The sequence below is a fragment of the Biomphalaria glabrata genome, chromosome 4 (genome assembly GCF_947242115.1).
Source record: "Biomphalaria glabrata chromosome 4, xgBioGlab47.1, whole genome shotgun sequence".
Lineage (NCBI taxonomy): Eukaryota > Metazoa > Mollusca > Gastropoda > Planorbidae > Biomphalaria > Biomphalaria glabrata.
Genome location: NC_074714.1, coordinates 11,944,295 through 11,964,703, shown reverse-complemented (window position 1 = coordinate 11,964,703; position 20,409 = coordinate 11,944,295). Strand labels below are relative to the sequence as shown.

General features: G+C 37.2%; 1 protein-coding gene across 12 annotated transcripts in view; it reads left to right on the top strand.

Moving 5' to 3' along the window:
* The window catches only part of LOC106071376 (atrial natriuretic peptide receptor 1-like), a 595,276-nt gene that overhangs the window by 483,043 nt on the left and 91,824 nt on the right, over positions 1-20,409 (top strand). The gene's annotated exons all lie outside the window — the stretch shown is intronic.

The window sequence follows — 20,409 nt, the reverse complement described above, 5'->3', positions numbered from 1 at the left end:
AAAAATGCGTTTCATTCATTGCTCAGCTTGGCCATGTATAGAGGTGTTCTCACGTGGAATTGATTTCTTTGAAACAAACTTGGAATGTCATAATGTCAATTTTTACCTTTTTCTGCCAATCTCGTGAATGAGCGTAATAAACAGTGAGGGAGGGTGAAGCATGGTACGTGCGCGCCCCATGGCGGCAGGTTCTTTACGTCTCTCGTTCAGCTCGTTGAGTTATGAAATGAAAGGTGCGAATCGTTATACATCGGTGTGTGGATCTCTATTGGCCCTAAGATGCTGAGCTCTTAAACTTCCCGGCCTGTACTCAAAAGTTATAGCTTTCTTTTTTTTCTTGTATTTGATTTATTGTTCTTATTAATTTTTATAATGATATTATTACGATCTTCTCTATTAGGCCCTCTGCTAAACACTGCCAAACACAACACAGCACATCTAACTCAAGAACTTGACAACAAGAGCTTCAATAAACAATGTGGCGGTTTAATTACAAATACATCGACAGCCAATTCAACACAATTGGCTACATCAAATGCTACAGAACTGCCTAACTAAACATTACTAGAGTCTCTAGCTCGTACAGTTACATTCTCGAGGACTCACAAGGTACCACAGTTCTGGACTCGACTGTCCGTTTTAACACGCTGTCTCTCGACCGTGAAGGCTTTTTGGTCACATGATCATAATACTGGTCATATTTGCGTGAACTAGCAGTAATGTCCCTTGTTCAACAGCCGTTGACCCGTTGACCTGTGTGATTGGCCTGAGTCGTGTGTATCGGTAGGCCGCATATACATTAACCCTTTTGGTTCACTACTTGAGTTACTACAATATATTTATTATATTATAAATAGTTTTAGACATTGAAAAGCTTTATGTGTTTAGTTTCAGGATGTCCCAATTACGTCACTTTTCACATTTGTTACTTTGTATTACGATATTGTCTCTGCGTTCCAACAAAAATATCTTTCTTTAATAAGTTGTGAGTATAATTTTAGTCCGGAGAATTTTGAATATAGTTAATACAAAAGCTAGCTTTGCTAAATGATTTTTTTTTTAGTGATCCGTTGTTACGTATTATTATCTGCCAATTGAATTGGTAAATTACTTAGATTTTTTACCTGATGTCTTTATAATTTTGTGAGAAATCAGGATTAATCCAACAGTTGATTCAACACTCGATAAAACACTTAATCCAGCACTTAATCTTTCCGTAAAGTCCTAAGAGTACTAGAGTCGGTTTACATACATATTGATAAAATTCTTATTTCAAAAATGTGTCAATATGCAAGAAAAAATAAATACAACAGTTGATTAAATGAACTTTTTTATTAGGGGATATTTATAGCGACAAGAAAAAGAGTCATTGACAAAAAAACAAAACAAAAAAAAACACACTGCCACATTATAACCACCTCGAATCGTTAAAATGTCAATTCGTTTTACGAAATGTCGCATATACGATAATCAGTGGCGTAGCTAGGATGGGGGGAGGAGGGGGAATTCGTAAATACCCCCTCCTCCCCAACTTGAAGGCAACCACCCAAATTATTTATTTTAATTTGAAGAGGTCAAGCCCCCGTGCCCCCAAACGATGGAAAATTCCTAGCTACGCCCCTGACGGTAATGATTATTGTGAAAATCATTTTTCTTAAATATGTCTGTATTCCAACCCAGCCCAAACCCTTTTATGAAGGTCAACCTACAGACTAGATATACAAACCATTCGATCGCCTCCCGAAGTGATTATATATACTCACGCCGGAGAGCCGACAGCGTATCATTAGCAATCATCAACTGATGACGTTGTTTCCGGCAGAGGGTGGAGTAGATACAATCCCCTCTGATGATAATCATGAACGTCCGAGTAAAACTTTTGGTTATTTGTATACGTGAAAGTCAAGGGTAAAGTCTACAGTGGCTACAGTCAGGGTAAAAGAAAGTAGGAATACCTCTTTTAAAACATAAATCTAGATCTTAATCAAAATTGTAATGTGCAAGTTATTTTGCGGTACGAAAGCAGTTTTCACACTAAATGTAACTGTCCCCCCCCCTTCTCTTAAAGCCTCTGATAAATATCACAATCTGTAGTATTTTGATGTATTAGTTACATAATGTCGTGCTCATTGAAGTAGCAAAAGAACATGGCCTTCTTTCTTCAACATGCTTCGGATGTTCCTTCTTATTATTGCATCCAAGCCCAAACCTCCCGCTGATTTTACATTATAGATTCTAGTTGAAAGTTCTATACAACAGCCAAAAATATTTAATCTTCTGTCTACTCAAATGTGGCGTTCAATATTTAGTGTACTTCGATGTTTATCTTTATCGCTATCGTTAATCTAAAATCGATGTCTAATAAATTAACAAAATGACCTCAATAAACAGCGTCACCAATGTTGACACAAAATGGACTACGCTGTCAAGGGCAAGGAACTCATGACTTTTTTTTCGACCTAGGAGCTCTTCTGACTTGTGCGATGCTTTTTATTTTCATGTCGATACAGTTAAGTAGTTGGCAGACGCATTGACCAATGGGCAACAAGACGTTGACCGGAACTGGAATGTTTCACACTAGCCGCTCTTCCAAATCAATCAGACTATGAAACATGTTTCCCCTTTTTCTCCTTTACTATTGAACAGAGGCCTTAGTTTTGTTCTTATTTTATGTCACACTCTCGGTATTTAGTGTAGCCACATCTGGTTTGAATTTGTGGCCTCGCTTTAGTCATAGGAGCTCATACTGGGTGAGCTTTGACATCACTGATACAGTAACACAGCCTTTATGTAGTGTTAGGCGCTTCTGCGCTGTGTCTAATGTAGATAAGTCAAACGGAGGTAACGAAATCAACACAGGCGAAGGCCAACACTAGAAGTTAGTCGACGCTGATTGTGAATGTCAAACAAGAAGTTTAATAATAACAAAGGGAACAGTCGAATGTCGTCAAGCTAAATCTCTACGTACATAAAAGTTGCCTCTCTCTAAAGCCTTCAAAAGTAGTCTGTTTACTTTTCGCTATTCTTCCTAAAATCCTAACCTTGTTTTTTACTAGTCGCGTCATTGTCTCTAAGTCCAAACTTTCCCTTTCTATGAAACAAATAACTCTCGATCTTTCCATAACAGTATGTATTACAGTTCGTTGGAGATAGACCAAAACCAATCTGAGATTTCTATATAGAAAGACTCCTGAATAACATTGTCTTGCGTAAGCATCCGTAATGTCAACATGCGTGATTGAACGATAATTAGTGCGAACACTTCAGGCAGAAAAAGGAAAGTAAAGTAGCTATAATACGTACAACACTGAACCATAATTTACACATAACAAAACAACAACTCAGAAATTCTCAGGAGGACACACAGAGGTACATTTCTTATTTTATACGCTTGAACAAATTCATACAAGTGCACCTTCTTCCCTAGTGCCTTGAATCGGCCAGGAAAACCAACGACTTTGCAGAGTTTAAGTCATTAATTTACATGCATGGCTAGATTGACACATGAAATTCTTAAGACGTGATAATCTTCTCATTTGAAGTAACGCCTGCTATATATATAAGATAAGCTGCGTTATTTCGAACATGTGATGGGGTTAGGAAACACATTCACCCTAACGTATTTACATATTCTTATGTCAATGATGTTTTGTACAACTACACCATCGTTGAAGGCCTAATTAAAAATGAGAAGGTACACACGTGATACAACTATCTGAGCTTCACTGAAATGACAATATCATGTCGCAGAGTAACTATTTGACTAAATAATACGATTACGTTGAAGATAAGTTGACTCTACATGGTATGTGATTAACAGGATCAAAATGTCAAAGTCTCAACTGGTGACATTTCGGAAAGGCCACGACGATTCCACTGGACTGGAGTTGGTCTGTTAGTGGTCTGTTAGTGGTCTGTTAGTGGTCTGTTGGTGGTCTGTTGGTGGTCTGATGGTGGTCTGTTGGTGGTCTGTTGGTGGTCTGTTAGTGGTCTGTTGGTGGTCTGTTGGTGGTCTGTTAGTGGTCTGTTAGTGGTCTGTTGGTGGTCTGTTGGTGGTCTGTTAGTGGTCTGTTGGTGGTCTGTTAGTGGTCTGTTGGTGGTCTGTTGGTGGTCTGTTGGTGGTCTGTTAGTGGTCTGTTGGTGGTCTGTTAGTGGTCTGTTGGTGGTCTGTTAGTGGTCTGTTAGTGGTCTGTTGGTGGTCTGTTGGTGGTCTGTTAGTGGTCTGTTGGTGGTCTGTTGGTGGTCTGTTGGTGGTCTGTTAGTGGTCTGTTGGTGGTCTGTTGGTGGTCTGTTGGTGGTCTGTTGGTGGTCTGTTGGTGGTCTGTTGGTGGTCTGTTGGTGGTCTGTTGGTGGTCTGTTAGTGGTCTGTTGGTGGTCTGTTGGTGGTCTGTTAGTGGTCTGAGGGATGCTCCTTGTGTCTACTCACCCAAACCTCTTTATTTTTCTCGACTAAACAAAAAAAAAATAAATAGAGACATTGCAACGATGAATTTTTGTATTTTATTTTCTCCCTGCATTTGTCTATTAGTCTATCAGGCCCGTCCATTCTTCTATGCTGTTTTCCCATTTTGTTTGTGGGCCTCTCTTCTTATGCCTGTTTCCTGCACTAAGGTCTTTCTGAGCTATAATAAACTCATGATATGATAATACAGTGGTCTGCAGATCTTTGTGAGGCATAGCTGACACTGTTATGGTTATAGTTATGATCTGAATTTTTTATAGATCTTAATTGACACAAATTAAACTTCCTAAATTGTTATAGCACAATGTTATAATCATTTTAAAAATTCAATTAAAAAAAAATGTATGTCCCTGGAGATAACAAAAACTAAACTAAACACATGAAAGATGACTATCAGATATCAATAGAGTAAAATGATTTACGCCAGATAACAATAATAGCAATGTCTTCAATTCCGATATCAATTGTTTTCAACATGGGCGTTTCTTTAGGTCTAAAGTGTCCCGCGGTTCCTCCAGATACGGATTATACAATTAGACTCTTATTTCACTTGTACAATGCATGGTTGTGACGCTTGCTGTTTCTGTTTGGGCTTGGAAATAAAAACACACGCATAAAAAGTTTGAAGAAAAAACACGGTTACAAAATAGAAACAGTTATAGAAGGTTCTTTAGGGGAGCACATTTTACAGAGACTAAACGGTTTGGACTTTATAAAAGGCTTGGAACAAAACATAAGAATGTAATCCTCCAGAAATGTGAGGTACACCTTCTCTCAACAATTATTATTTATTTATGTTGTCTTTTTTTCAGGTGTGTGACTTTATTGTGATAACTTCTCTAATTCTCACTGGTCCAGATCTAGCTGTGGACATTCGGAGGACGGCTTTCGTGAACATTACAAAGGGAGATATTTCTGTACATATTGCATTCGTTGGTGAAGAATTTTTGGACATTCGTAGGGAGGCATTTGTGGACATTAGTGGGGGTTGCTTTTAGGAATTCGTATGGGAGGCATTGACATTGATTGTAAAGTTTCCATGTTAACGATGTATTCATCAATAATAGTTTCAATATTCTTTTGTAATTCGCTCAAGTCGGGGTTTCAAGCGAAAATGTTTAACATTAAAGGAAGTATTTTCTCTGAGAAATTCCTATTTGCAACGCTTGTCACTCGTAATCTTTGATAATAAACTGACAATAAGTGACGGATTGTGGTGACAGTCTGGTCTCGTGACAGAGACAGAGAATCACGACATCTGCCGGTAAGCCGGAGCCCATCCGGCGACCATCTCTTCGTGGCTGCTCCACGCTTGGAGGAAATTCATCTTCCATCATCTGAGACATGGGGAGGTAATCAACCACTTCCTGAGGACTTGTCGACATTCCCAACGCTCGTCTGCTTCTACAGCGCGCGCGCCAGGGCCGTAATCAGTAAAGCTTCCGGTGAATTACGTAGCTGACGACGAGGCAGACGCGGAGCTCCAAACTCTGGAGAGTTTACTCCCCTTTAGAACATACAAAATATAAAGTAATTCAGAAAGACTCATTATCAAGTGCTAGAAAACAAATGAACACTATTTTGTATTGTGCATTATCGTCGTACAGAAAATGACCCTTGTAGATGTTAGTTGCTTGACTTCTAATCCAAGAAGTCTCGAGTTTGAGTCGCAGTGGAGACACTATTTCTTGACTGCCTGGAACTGAAAAGCAGTTTTTCCTACTCAATGTTGCGTAATTCAGGAATGTATAAAATTGAGATGGTTACACAAGACTCTAGCCAACCGTTTGAATCCTATAGTAATACCAAAGTCGTACACATTATTCTCAGGATATAATAATATTTTAATCTCATTTATTTCAAATATTTATTTATTACAGATATTATTTTCACTTATTAATTTCACCATATACAATTTATCTTGCATACTAATTCTTTAGAAACCTGCGTCAGTGGATATTTAAAAAAAATTATTTACTTTTTATTTATTTCCGTCGGCGTCATATTCATAGTACTTGATTGGGTGCATCCATGTCTTTGTACGCCTTCCTTCACTTTGTAGCCAGTAAAAGTTAATGTAGTATTTTTCTGACCCATGGCATTAGGTCAATCAAGCCAACATCCCATGCAAGATAAAACCCAATGGAACTAAAATCAACAATACAAAAACGCTGTTTTAATCGACGCATATATTAGGTGCACATTTTCATCTATATTCAAATACTCGCCATAAAATTATACATAAGCTTCTGTTACCTCTCGAATACTTGCTTTAATAGGAGATTATTAGAAGAATTATATTTGCACCAGTTGGGATGATCTGGTATTTTGAATAAAGATGAAACATTTCCTCGTTAAAGGCTTGGCATTCTTTTTCCTAAGACCCACAGTTTTCTACCCCCAACGATAATAATAATTAAGTTTTTTTTTAATGTCTGTTAGCTGAATGGACCACCAGCTGTGGGCAATAATTAGAAAGCATATTTTTTAGTCATGTCTGGAAAATGACATTTTATTGTTCATTGCCAGAGGTTCTCATGGTATTTGCTTTCTGCCACTGTCGCCACGAAGGTCCAGAGTTCGAAATCTGCAGATTTCAAACCCCATCCCCCTTGCTATCTTGAAGGCTGGTACATTTTTTTTTTCATTTTTGAAAGAGACTCTCGGTTGATAAAACAACATTGTGGATCGCAGAAAGCAGTGACGCCTTTTTCAACTGCCACTCCCCCCCCCCTCTCAACAGAGTGGTACAATCTACAATGAGTTAAAATTCGTCTATCTACTACCAAGTTATACAAGCAACATTTATTTATTTATTTTTTTTGTGATGTAATTTTTTCCATACTTCATTACCTAGGAAAAAAAAAGGGGGGGGGGCTGCCTAGTCTTGCGGTTTTCGCGCTAGATTGTCGTTCGGTCTTCTTGATAGTCCCGAGTTCAAGCCCTGCCAGCTGCTATCCCCTGTTATCTTGCTGGGGGCGGCCAGGTCGTGTGGACTTTTTTTCTTTCCCCACCACTAAATACACTGCAGCCTTAGTTTGACAGCTCACGGGAGAGACAAGTCGACTGTAATTATAAATTCTATTAAGATAATTGTTGCTTTTTAAAAAAATCTTAATTAATAACAAAAATAGGTTCATGTGCTATCGTGGGCTATGCTGGGAAGAAGTCTAATGGACTTGAATGTTTAATGTTGAGAACAAACTAGGTTTGGTTTTATAGAGAAGGAAGTCAGAGTTGATCTGATGATATTGTGGATACAAACTTGAACTGCAAAGAAAATAAAGAAACTAAGAATATAAAAAGGAGTTAACTTTATCACAAACTCAGAGGCGACCCCCACCAGATCCGCCCATGGACAAGGAATATTCAAGCAGTGAACTTGCTTTGCCTGAAGTAATGCTATTACAAAGAATCCTTTTGGCGTTGTTTTTGCACTTGAAAACAAACTAAGCAACTTATGATCGGTCATGAGATCTCTTACTTATGTCTTAGATTATTTTATTTTTTTTTCCCAAAACGTAGAAATTAGCTTTCTTCATAGATTTTCTAGTTTTTCGATCTAAATGTGAAAGACCGACGGACAGAAGACAAAAAATAAACTAATTGCACCTTTTCATCTTACGGGGTGCGCTAAAAGAATTTACAGATTATTTGGGACTTGAGGAATTAACATAGCCCAGCGTGTGCGCGGAACTCACGCCACTGCGCTGTGTAATTAATCTAGACCTTAGAATCTAAATATATCTTCTTCTTGCAGATGTAGTCCAGCAAGATTAAATTTGATGCGTTTGGGTGTATTTTTTTTTTCTATTGCTTTTGTTCAACGCAACATCCACGCTTCTACCAATGCTTCATTTTTTTTTAAATTTCGGATCAGTCGGAGGAGGGGGGGGGGGGTATTTGGGTGAAGGTTTCCGTGCTGCCTTTACTAAAGTAATTTTTATGAAAATATATTTTTGCTCAAGTTAGGATTCGAAAATATCAAGATATCGGGTTTTGAATATCTTTTCTAGTTTTTGCGATCACGGACGGACTAACGGACTACACTAAATTAATAGCGGATATTCCCTTTTCTGTTGATGCTAAAAAAAAAAGAAAATCTCCAATGTCTTTTGATTATTAATACCGTAATTTCTTGAATCTAAGCGATCTAAGGTGCACCCAAATTAAGATCTAACATTAAGAACTATTTTGGGTTAAGAATCCCTCCCCCCCCCTTTCCAAAAAAAAAAGTATGCTTTTGAACACGCACCTATTCTTTGGTCTCCATGCTCGGCATAACTAGGTCTACCTAACAGCCACAAGAGTCTTTCGCTTTCTTTGCCCTGGTTCTAGTCCTTGCGAGGTCTTAGCGAGCACTGTGTACCTATAGCCGTACAGTCCAAGCTGGCGTTTTCGGTAATGGTTCGAAGTTCATCAAGGGGTACAATTGATATTTCGACCTGGTTTTGGAGTTCTTCATTTGTTATGCGAGTTGCTAATCCAGATTTAGGGCCTTGAATAAAAATCAAACATTGTGAGGCTTAGATTGGAACAAGTATTATAAATGTTGTTTGATCTCTCTATAGTTGAATGTCGTAAACGAATGACTGAACTGAAGTTCAGGTTGTAAGTGAAAATGAGCGCCATCTTGTATCTATGTGTAACTAAATACTGAGCTGGGACATCAGTCCATCGGGGGCAGAAGTCGTCTTAACACATCAATAGAAATGGTCGATGTCCCAAATTGATGTCTTTTTTGTTCTAAGCTTTAGTTAACAAACAAGAAAAACAGTTAAAAGTACAATAGCTCCATTATAAAACTCAAAATATATTTTTTTAATTATAATAAATAAATAAATATTTGTCTCAAACCGGATATTGAGCTGGTGTTTTTGACACCGATTACTGATTCGGCCAGCAATGCATACTTTAGCGATTATTCATAGGTATTTTCCTAGATTTAAGACTAGACCTAGACTTCTGATTTAGAACTCTTAATAACTATTCTAGATCTAGATTTTCTAGTTGAAGTTCTGACTTGAATAGAGGTGTAAAAAAATGGACATCATTTATGTCTTCAAAACATCACTTTGTATTCAAAATACAAGGTTATATAGTAATCTTCAGATCTAGATTAGCTGGCCAAATTTTCGTTCATACTAGAAGTTATTTCTAAAATGATGTTATCGATTTGGTTGCTTTCTTGTTTTGTTTTGTTTTTGTTGGTTATTATTGAATAAACTATTTTTTTGTTTTAGTTTTTATAGTCTCATCTCGATGTCTAGCTGAAAAATAAATTGTAAAATATCTTTACCATTAAGATCTAAGAACTTAGGATCTAACATTAAGATTAAATCAACATAAAGTTCCCCTTTCAGACCTTGTGGTCTATAGGACAGATGATGTAAAGGTCATTTGTTTCTGTGACCTACAGTTAACGAGGGTGTCATGTTGCCAGCACCACGACCAATCACCTTTGCTCTGCCCCAGCCAATGTTAGGTACCCATTAGAGCTGTGTGAACTCAGAGACACCCAAAATTAAAAATCCCAGTCTTCACCAGGAGTCGAACCCGGGACACCCGGTTCGAAAGCCAAGCCCTTTACTGGTTGGCCACTACGCCTCCAGAGCAATATAAGTTTACATATATATATATATATATATATATATATATATATCTTGTAACATCTTTAGTGGAATATCTGCACCAAGAACAAGCTACGCGAAAAAATAATTATGACAGTAATAAAATAACTAAAAAATGTGTAAGATAATATTAGATATACAGAAAAATTATAACGATATCACACAAAAAAAGATTATATATCACACACACAAATAGAGATTCAAGTGTATAGATTAAAGTTTCTAAATTTCAAAAATACTTTTTCGTAAAAATACTCAATCACTTACTGTTCGTAGCTCGTATTGTTTCAGTCAGGGAAAACCTAATTACTATCTAGGTTACATCTAAATATTTAAAGCTGTGTTGGTACCTTCAATTGACTTATCATTCTTGTATCGACCCAGCAAAGATACTTGAGCGGACATATTCTTTCCTTTATTATAACAAAAAATTAGTTAAAAGAAATTGTGTTATATGTCAAAGAAAAAGTCCCCAAGTGAAAATATTTACCCTTGCAATGGCGTCTGCTTTGAAATGTTTCCCACAACTAAAGGCAGTGGACGCCGGTGGCCAGGAAGCATTGATTCGCAATTTGTCTGGTATCGACTGTTAGAGTGACACTTCAAGTAGAGGACTGTTGCTTGATCAATGCCTTTAACTGGATGCCAGGACAAAAAACTTGATTTCCGTACGGGCTTGGAGATCAGATTTTTTTTGGGGGGGGGGGGGGGAGGGGGTCCTTTATTGCGCAGGAGATGAACAATGAACAATGAACAATTACATCATTGGAACATTTCGCCGTTCATTGTGTTGACTTCTTTGTTCATTCTATCATTGATTTTTTTTTCATTGTAAAATTTAATTTGATGATTGATTCTCAATCTGTACTGTCTGAAAAGTACACATCGAAAAGACTATTCCAATCTTTTTCAACAAAATTCCCTTTCAAAAATAGCTTATCGCTTAAAGACAAATATATGATTGTCTCTACGGAACCCGTTGGCTCCCGGGTTCGAATCAGAAATTTAGAATCTCGGAATTTAAGGACGCCCGAGTCCACTCAATTCTACTGGGTACCTGACATTAGTCGGGGAAAGTAAAGGCGGTTGGTTCGTTGTACTGGCCACATCACGTTCTCGTTGACCATCAGCCAAAGAAACAGATGACCTTCATATCATCCGCCCTATAGATATCAAGGTGTGAAAGGGGTACATTAGAAGCATTAACTAATTACTTATATCACCACTTCAGTACAAGGATAATTCCACTTTGTATGTTATTGGGCTGATGTAATACATGTACCATGTTAACTAAGATGTTATTGCATGTGCTGAATAGATGAGAAGCTGATGAAATGGAGAGAAGAAGAAGTGTGTATTGGATGGTCAGAACATGGAGATAGAAGTGTGTGAGAGAGCTTGAACATTCTTTAACATCTTGAGATTCAATTTGAATTTCGTATGTTTCTAAATTGATATTGAAAGCCTTTAGATATTTGTAATATTATATTGTTCATGAAATAGGATTTCAAGCTTTTGTTGAAATAAATACAACTACAGCTCTTGAGGTACATTTACCTGTCATGCATGGTTAGGGACAAAGAAATGAGAGAGACAGAGAGAGAGAGAGTGAGTGAGATTGACGGATATATATATAGAGAGAGAGACAGAGAATGTGAAAGAGACTGAGAGTCTGAGAGAGACATAGAGTGTGAGACAGAAAGGGAGAGAGACAAAGAGAGAGAGACAGAGACAGAAAGAGATAGAGACAGAGAGAGACACAGACAGACAGAGAGCGAGACAGAGAGAGATACTGAGAGAGATAGAGACATTTTGTGAGGTTATTACTAGTACAAGGACATGTTGACCTTACTGCCCGATTCCTTTCAAGTGCTCTAACTGTAAGGGAATGGTCTGGGAACGTCGCTCTTCTGAGAACTAGTGTATTAGATGAGCAACTAAATAAAAATGCAGTATAATATTCTTCACTTTTTTCCTATCGAAAATTCATTTCCTTTCTTCCAAAGTTGACAAGTTAAGACTTTTTTCCCCCACAAACTAATCAGTATGCCGATACCATTTTTTTGAAGTTGTACGGACTCAGAACGAGGTGATAAATTCCTCATGCAAACACAAACATTCGTCTGGCGATAGTCTGGCATTGAGATGAAGGCCGTAGTAAGACTAAAGAATCGGTCTCCGCCCCCCGCCACGTCCGTGAGTCTGTACAATTAATAAAGCCTTAGCTGACCAATTGGTCTTTGTTAGTTTTGTAGTTTATTTTTGTTTTTCTTAAGCGGCGGGTGTAAATTATTTTTCATTGATGCCAGATTGGGTTTCAAAGCAATTTTCTTACCCGATTACGTCGATTGCATCTGCACGATTCTCATTAGATTGGAGACATATCGATTCTCCAGTATCGATTCTCAGTTTGTTTGTTTGTTTTCTTTTTTATTTCAAGTCGATACATCAGTCAAAGAGGTATTAATATTATCGGCCTGGGTATTTAGAGACTAGACCGACCGGAATGTTTATATGATAAGGAAACTCTAGAGCAGTTTGAGATTAAAAGATTTTATTATAATTATCAAGACATTAATTTGGGGGCTAAATCCAAGCACGACACGAGGGCCCAACACTGTTGGGGGGGGGGAGTAAGGGAGAGTCAAATATTATTAACAGCTTATTCTCTGCGCAAAAAAAATGTTTTTTCTTCGATGATAAGTTCAATTCAATTCATATTCCATAATCGATCTCATACGATGATCATATGATTCGCAGTGATTGTAGAATATCTTTACACAGTGATTGTAGAATATCTTAACACAGTGATTGTATAATATCTTTACACAGTGGTTGTACAATATATTTACACAGAGATTAGACAATTTTCTTCAGCAGCAATTACATAATAATTTTTACGCTGCGATTACAAAATTAGCTTTGCAGAGATTACACGATAATATTATAAGGTGATTAGATAAGCTGTATAAAATAATTACATGAGAGATTACATAATAGCTGTTTACGGAAGTTACTTGATAAGCTTTATACGATAATCGCACAAGCTTTATTGTATTATTGCATGGACAACTTGTAACGGTGATTGCATTAAAATGGTGTATGTCTAATACATAATACGGTGATTGCATGAGCAACGTTATACTGGGATTGCATAAGTTTGTATTACGTCTATTACATAATACGTTTTATTGTGATTACATCATAAACTTTATATGGTGATGACAAGATAATTTTTTTTTTACAATAATACGATTTGGTTCGTTGAGAAAAAACAAAAGTAAAATAGATCCAATATGAATTTCAGTTTGTATGGCATTTTATTCTCTATGTAATGGTATTCTACCTTTGCAATCTCTCATGTGACTAAAGAGGCCAATCCTTGATACATAGGTGCGGTCACAGGTTGGACATCTGTAAGCACCAGGATCTGTTGTACTTTCACCCTTCTTTCTACTTCCGGTATGCAAGCCAACTGCAATCCAGGACCCTTCCTTTATGATTGCTTTCCATGTGGCTCTATCCAGTGCCACTTTTTCCCACTTGTTTGTGTCGAATTTGAAGAGCTTCCTGACGCATTTGCATACATCAGCTCACCTGCCATACAGAATGTCCAGTGAAAGTCGACCTTGTGGCATTCTGTGAACATGACCAAGCCAGTCAAGGCGTCTACTGCTTATAACACTTTGTGGATGTCTTGGTGCTCTGCTGTTCGCAGGACATCCTCATTGACTTATTTTATCTCGTCACCTTATTTTAAAATCCACCTTAAAGATCGAAGATGGAAGATATTCAGCTTTTGTTTTTGTTCCTGACAAGAGTAGGTTGACTATGTGCCATAGATTAAATAACCAGTTAACATTTCTGTTTGGCAGGGCCATAAAAGTTATCCTTGTTGGTACTTAGCTGTGGTTAACTAATACTTAAGTGTAGACCTACGCTAGCAATGATTTCAGCCCTAAATGTATGACTAAATTGTATTTCTCCTTTAACTTAGTCTCTCTTCCAAGTCAGTTTGTTGACACGAGGACTATTGAATAGAATAGGAATAGATGAGATGGAATGAAGGTAAGAGATAAAACGTTAATTGAATTTTTTCAAAATCAAATTCAACATAATCCTTGCAAACATGAATAATTCATTTCAATTGTTTTGTTCTGGGTTTTTCTCTGAGCGCGTGTGTGGGTTTGTTTATTTTTATTTTTTTTTAGTAAAACAACTCAGTGATTGTAAAACTCTCATTGGTTATGAGCAAAATAAAAATGGAATAGTTCCGCAAGTTTGTTTTTTTTTAATTGTTTAGTGTTTACAAAACCTACGTTCTTGGTTTGTTTCGAGGTTTTCGTTTTTCTCGTGACTAGCTCTCGAAATAAATAAAAGTCTTTGAATCACTAGACCATGTGATGAACAAAGAAAATGAAATCTATGTGTCCGACTCTTTTATCTGTGTGTTTTCATTTTAAAATTCTGTTGGGCTATTTGCGGTGCAGAATAGATTTTTTTTTCTTAGTATTTATTTTGTTTCATCTTGCCTTTTATTTTGCACTATTTATTTCATTTCCTACTATTTATTCACACTCTTGCCATGGTAAAAAAAGAAAAAACATTAAAAATACTATTTTTAAAACTACAATACCTCCTTTTTACGAAGCTTATATCAACTCACTCTGTCCGTCTGTCTGTCTGGTAAAAAGTTTGAACATGTTTTTTCTCCCGCTTCCCATTCTCGGATCAAGTTGAAATTTTGCACAATTATCTAGAGTCGATAGCAATATACGAATCAATCCAAACATTCAATTTGTTAACCATTTAGTAATAATTTATTAATTTTGTTTTCTATAGCAAAATTTTCAGATAATTGAAATAGTTATTAAGGTAATTAGTGGTAGATAAGGTTTTTAATATCTGACTATCTCTCTCTACCCCCTCTCTCTCTCACTCCTTCTCATTCTCTCTCTCTCTCACTCCTTCTCATTCTCTCTCTCTATCACTCCTTCTCATTCTCTCTCTCTATCACTCCTTCTCATTCTCTCTCTCTCACTCCTTCTCATTCTCTCTCTCTCTCTCTCTCTCTCTCTCCTTCCCATTCTCTCTCTCTCTCTCACTCCTTCTCATTGTCTCTCTCTCTCTCTCACTCCTTCTCATTCTCTCTCTCTCTCACTCCTTCTCATTCTCTCTCTCTCTCACTCCTTCTCATTCTCTCTCTCTCTCACTCCTTCTCATTCTCTCTCTCTCTCTCTCACTCCTTCTAATTCTCTCTCTCTCTCTCACTCCTTCTCATTCTCTCTCTCTCTCTCTCTCTCTCTCTATGTATATAAAATTCTCAGAATCACTGAGGTAAGAATCATAGTCGTTTGAGAAGGAAGCCGCGGTGTTGAGTGATTCCAATTATGACCATCAAAGGTCAAGTGTCCTAAAATGATCATTATTGGGATCTTGAGTCTTCCCTCTTCACCTTCCTTAACCACCACACAGACACACACACTCGCACACTCGCACACTCGCACACACACACACACACTCGCACACACACACACACACACACACACAAACCCTTCATTCCATGTAGCAAAACTGAAAACGTCCAATAATTTTGATTTCACATGTCATGACATTATAACGTCGTTAAAGAAACTGACAGTCAGGAGACGTCAAGTGACGCTGATGGAAGGGTAGTTACTTATTTTGTGTTTTAATGTAATCTGAACAAATTGTTATGTTTATCTTGATTGCTGACATGTGGCATTTGGCATGTGTCTCAAACCGCCAGACATAATATGCATCTGATTGAAATATGTTAATGGACCCGTATGGTGAGTGACCATATCAGTGCACATAATTCTGTCCTTTCACATTTTATGAATGAACCGGACGTTTTAATGACAACTTCCCCATGCATAACGTCATTGATTCATGGGAAATTCCCGATACAGTTAATTTTTGTGTAGCATAAAACGAAACTGAATTCTCCTCTTTTGTGTGTTTAGAATTGTTGTGTTTGACCAAGAAAACTGAGCCTCATTGATAAGGGGGTTATAAATAAAAGTGGGTCTAAGAAGCATTCTTCCAATTGAGGCTCTATAGGAAGACGGTGTAGAGAAGAGTTTCAGTTTACAGTGAGCACGAATTGAAGAAGCAAATCTTTTTAAAAAGTATTTCTCCCTTAACAATTCTAGTCAAATCTCTCAGAAATGTTCATAATATCTTACAATTATTATTGCAAGTGATTTTTTTTTTAATTTCTACTTGATACTATGTTTTGTTTTACTAACGCCTTTAAATTTCCTTGTATGTGTAAAAAAAAAAGTTCCCCTTTTTAGACCTTGTGTTTTATAGGGCAGATTACAGATCATCTTTTTCTGTGACCTACGGTTAACTGGGGTGTCATGTGGCCAGCACAACGACCTTTTCTTTTACGCCTTTACTTTCCCCCAACTAATGTCAGGTACCCATTAGAGCTGGGTGGACTCAGAGGCGCCCGAAGATCCCGAAATTAAAAATCCCAGTCTTCACCAGGATTCGAACCGGTTCGGAAGCCAAGCGCTTTACCGCTCAGCCACCGCGCTTCCTCTTGTAAGTGTGTGTGTGTGTAAAATATAGAGAAAGAAAGAAACAAAGAAGAACAAATATAATTTTTATGTTTTAATGTTCATTGATGTGGTCTATAATCTACATGATATAGGGGACTGATATCTAAGTACAGCCAATGTAAATTATTAAAGGTACAGCTGGGAATTTAAAACAAAATTGAATATTTTTTTTTCTCTTCAATTTTTGCACACTTTTTGCATCTGTCTCTCTTTCTCTCTTTCTTTATTTCTCTCTCTCTCTCTCTCTCTCTCTCTTTATATATATATATATATATATATATATATATATCTTCCTCTCTCTCTCTTTCTCCTTACTGTCTCCTTAATTTAAATTTGTTGATTTAACTTTCTAATGTGCTACACAGTCCAGCCAAGGCTGCCCTTAGGTAATTGGAGGCACTAGGCTAAGTCAATTGGGTGAACCAAATGAAATAGAAAAATAATAATAAACATCGACAAAATAAAATGACGCACTTCTTCTAACTTAAGTAGATTAACAAATAGATTTAAACATTGGTTAATGTTGTGTCATAGTAGAGACTTATAAGGCTACCAGACGCAGCGCCACAGTGCTCTGCTATATTTGAGATTTGATACAAGCTTCGCTATGTTTTAGTCCAGTGCCCCAACAAATAGGAGGAGGCTGCCTTGTTGCCTATGCCTAAGGCCGGCCCTGCTCTGTCCGTCTTCTTCCGTCTTCCGCATTATCAAACCCACTTGACAAAAAGTGAGCTCATTTAGTCTCTCCCCCCACCACCCCTACCCGCTTTTTCTTTACAGTGACTGTTATTGGGGATTTCATGTTTAGACCAATTCAACTGAACGAGATTGTATAATGAACAGTGGGGCCGTCTCGACTGATAGAAGGTGAAGATAGTTGAATGTTTTAGCTTCTTTCGTCGTGATGTGTTTTAATAGATAAAAACCTCACTTTTAAATAGCTCATTAGAGGCTGGCCAATTAACCGGACACCCGTTGGTCAGACTCAATTAATCTATTTTTCGATGACCACTGGCGCCTCATGAAAAAAAAAAACCGCAATATTTCTACGCTTCTAATTGGTTTGACCTCCGTGTAGCCTACGAGTGTGTGTGTGTGTGTTTCTATCTGGATTTAAGATTAGATCAGGAAGATGAAGAGAGGGGGGGTGTGCTATAAAGATGTATGTATCATATTGAATCAATATTTACATTACAAGAGGTGCTTCTCTTTTATGTTCGCCCAGCTAACAGACACGTTCCAGCAGCGTTCTTTGTCGCTGTTGTAGATCTCGAAAACACGCTTGTCTACTCTGACAGTTTTTACAAACGCCCCGGAAGTGATCATTATCCGTTAACCCTCTTTATTTTTTTTTTCTCAATCTGACGAAGTTTTTTATAATGAACTAATGAGCTAATCCATTAACAAACTCGAGTGTAGATATTTCATTATGAGAATTATCCAATTAGTTTCCTTTCCATTTATTTTCATTCTTAAGTTTGTGACGTGAAAAAATTTCTGTCCTAAAAATTTCTAAAAAAAAAAAAAAACTCAAGAGGGGGAAAAACTTTCGTGATGCTAATGAGCAGGGAAAGACATCAATTAATTTTTCTTGTGATTACTTTTTTTTTTCTGATCATATAATATCAGTTAACAAGAAAGAAACTAGAGATTGATCTTAAAATGATTAATGTGTGCCCTTTGTTAAATGAATACTTGCTCATAATTTAGTTAAAATATAATTGAACTATGACACCATTTTTACGTTTTAAATTATGTTTACATACATTTGTAATAAGAATTTTGTTCAGAACATACATTTATACCCGAAATTGTAATTTACACATAATATAGTATGTCTTTTCAGTGAAATGAAAACCATGTAACTAATCTTGATGAAACGAGACTTAATCGATTTTGAAATTATTGTAGAGACCGCAGTGTTAAATAATGTTAAATAACTCTCCCACATCCGGACGGCCATTTAGTATACTGTCTTTGCTTCTCTGTTCTCTGACATTCCTTCGAGGTGACCTGCCTAACGTAATCTGTTCGTTTTGTGTTATTTCCGCCACTATAGAGGGACCTTCATATAGTTGATAGATCCCTTGTTTAGTGCTCGTCCTTTAGCCGGTTTTTTCTTCAAGGGTACCGTAACATGTTTCAGACACGGTGGTATAAAGCTTGTTACCTTGAAGGTAGTTCTCGCGAATGTTTATTTTTTTTGTTTTAATGAGCAATGAGCAGAACGTTGTAATCGAATGAAATATTTAGAAAGAATCGAACTGAAGACTTTTGTCCTTGATCCAGAGTTCCAGACTGTACTCCAAAAACTTCAGATTCGAACCCCAGATAAAGAGTTAAGGGGAAGGGAGGGGGCTTACTTTACAGATTGTAAACTCCTATTCCTGCGCCTCTCTGTACTCATGTCACATGGGCCTTAAAAACAATGTGTGGCCGTCCACAGGTTAAGCTTTTAAATGAGTTTCATTTTTATAAAACCTTTTTGTTTACTTTGAACTTCTTAGTACAACCCCTCGACCACACCACAAAATAGTTAGGTTTACACCTTTATAACTGTCTCTCTAGTCTCTCTCACACGCATACACGCTCACACACTCTTAGAAACACACACTGAACTTCCAAGGTCCCACACATCTTGCCCAACCTCTTGTTCTGTCCGGCTGTTGCCTGCTGATTTGGTCTACGGTCCATTGAAAGATTTGAGCTGACAGCTTAGTAAGAAGAACAGCTGAAAGAGAGAACAATAGAACCAAAAAAAATGAACTATAGATATAGCCAGAAAAAGGGAGTGTGTGACTGTGAAAGAAGAGAAAGAAAGAAGAGACCGGGAGAAAGAGAGAAGTGAACAAGAGGCGAAGAAGCATCAAACAAATAAGAGAGTCTAAAATTCAAACTAAAAAGATCGATTGAGAAAATCAGACTTTAAAAATTAAATACGTATTTTTAATACCAATTATATTATTTAAAATATTTTTTAAACGTAATAATAGACCAAATTTCTGAATGGACAGACAAAATAAGGTGCCCGCCCCATCTCACATCGTCAGAGCCTAGGTCTAGAATTACTTAGTCTTTTGTCTACATCAACAAAAACCAATAGAGTCATCACCAGAGAACAACTTCAGAGTCAGTCCTTAAGTCTGTACCACCGCCACATCCAGTACATTCCAATCACGAAGGACGCGCGGAGTAATAACATTGCCGACTTTCTTGGCCAATAACTTTTTTGTTTGTATTTCGTGATACGGCACCAGAAAGTTTTAAGACTCTCTCTAACTTTGTTTTTTGGTAGTTATATGAATGTTGGTGGGATTGAGCGCTTGTGGGAGAAGAGGAGGCGGTCTCAATGTATTAGTTGGTACACTATCAGTGCACTATCAGTACACTATCAGTACACTATCAGTACACTAGCAGTACACTATAGGTACACTATTAGTACACTAGTAGTACACTAGCAGTACACTAGCAGTACACTAGCAGTACACTATAGGTACACGATCTGTACACTACCAGTACACTATCAGTACACTATAGGTACACTATAGGTACACTATCTGTACACTATAGGTACACTATCTGTACACTATAGGTACACTATCAGTACACTAGCAGTACACTAGCAGTACACTAGCAGTACACTACAGGTACACTATAGGTACACTATGAGTACACTATAAGTACACTAGCAGTACATTATCAGTACACTATCAGTACACTATCAGTA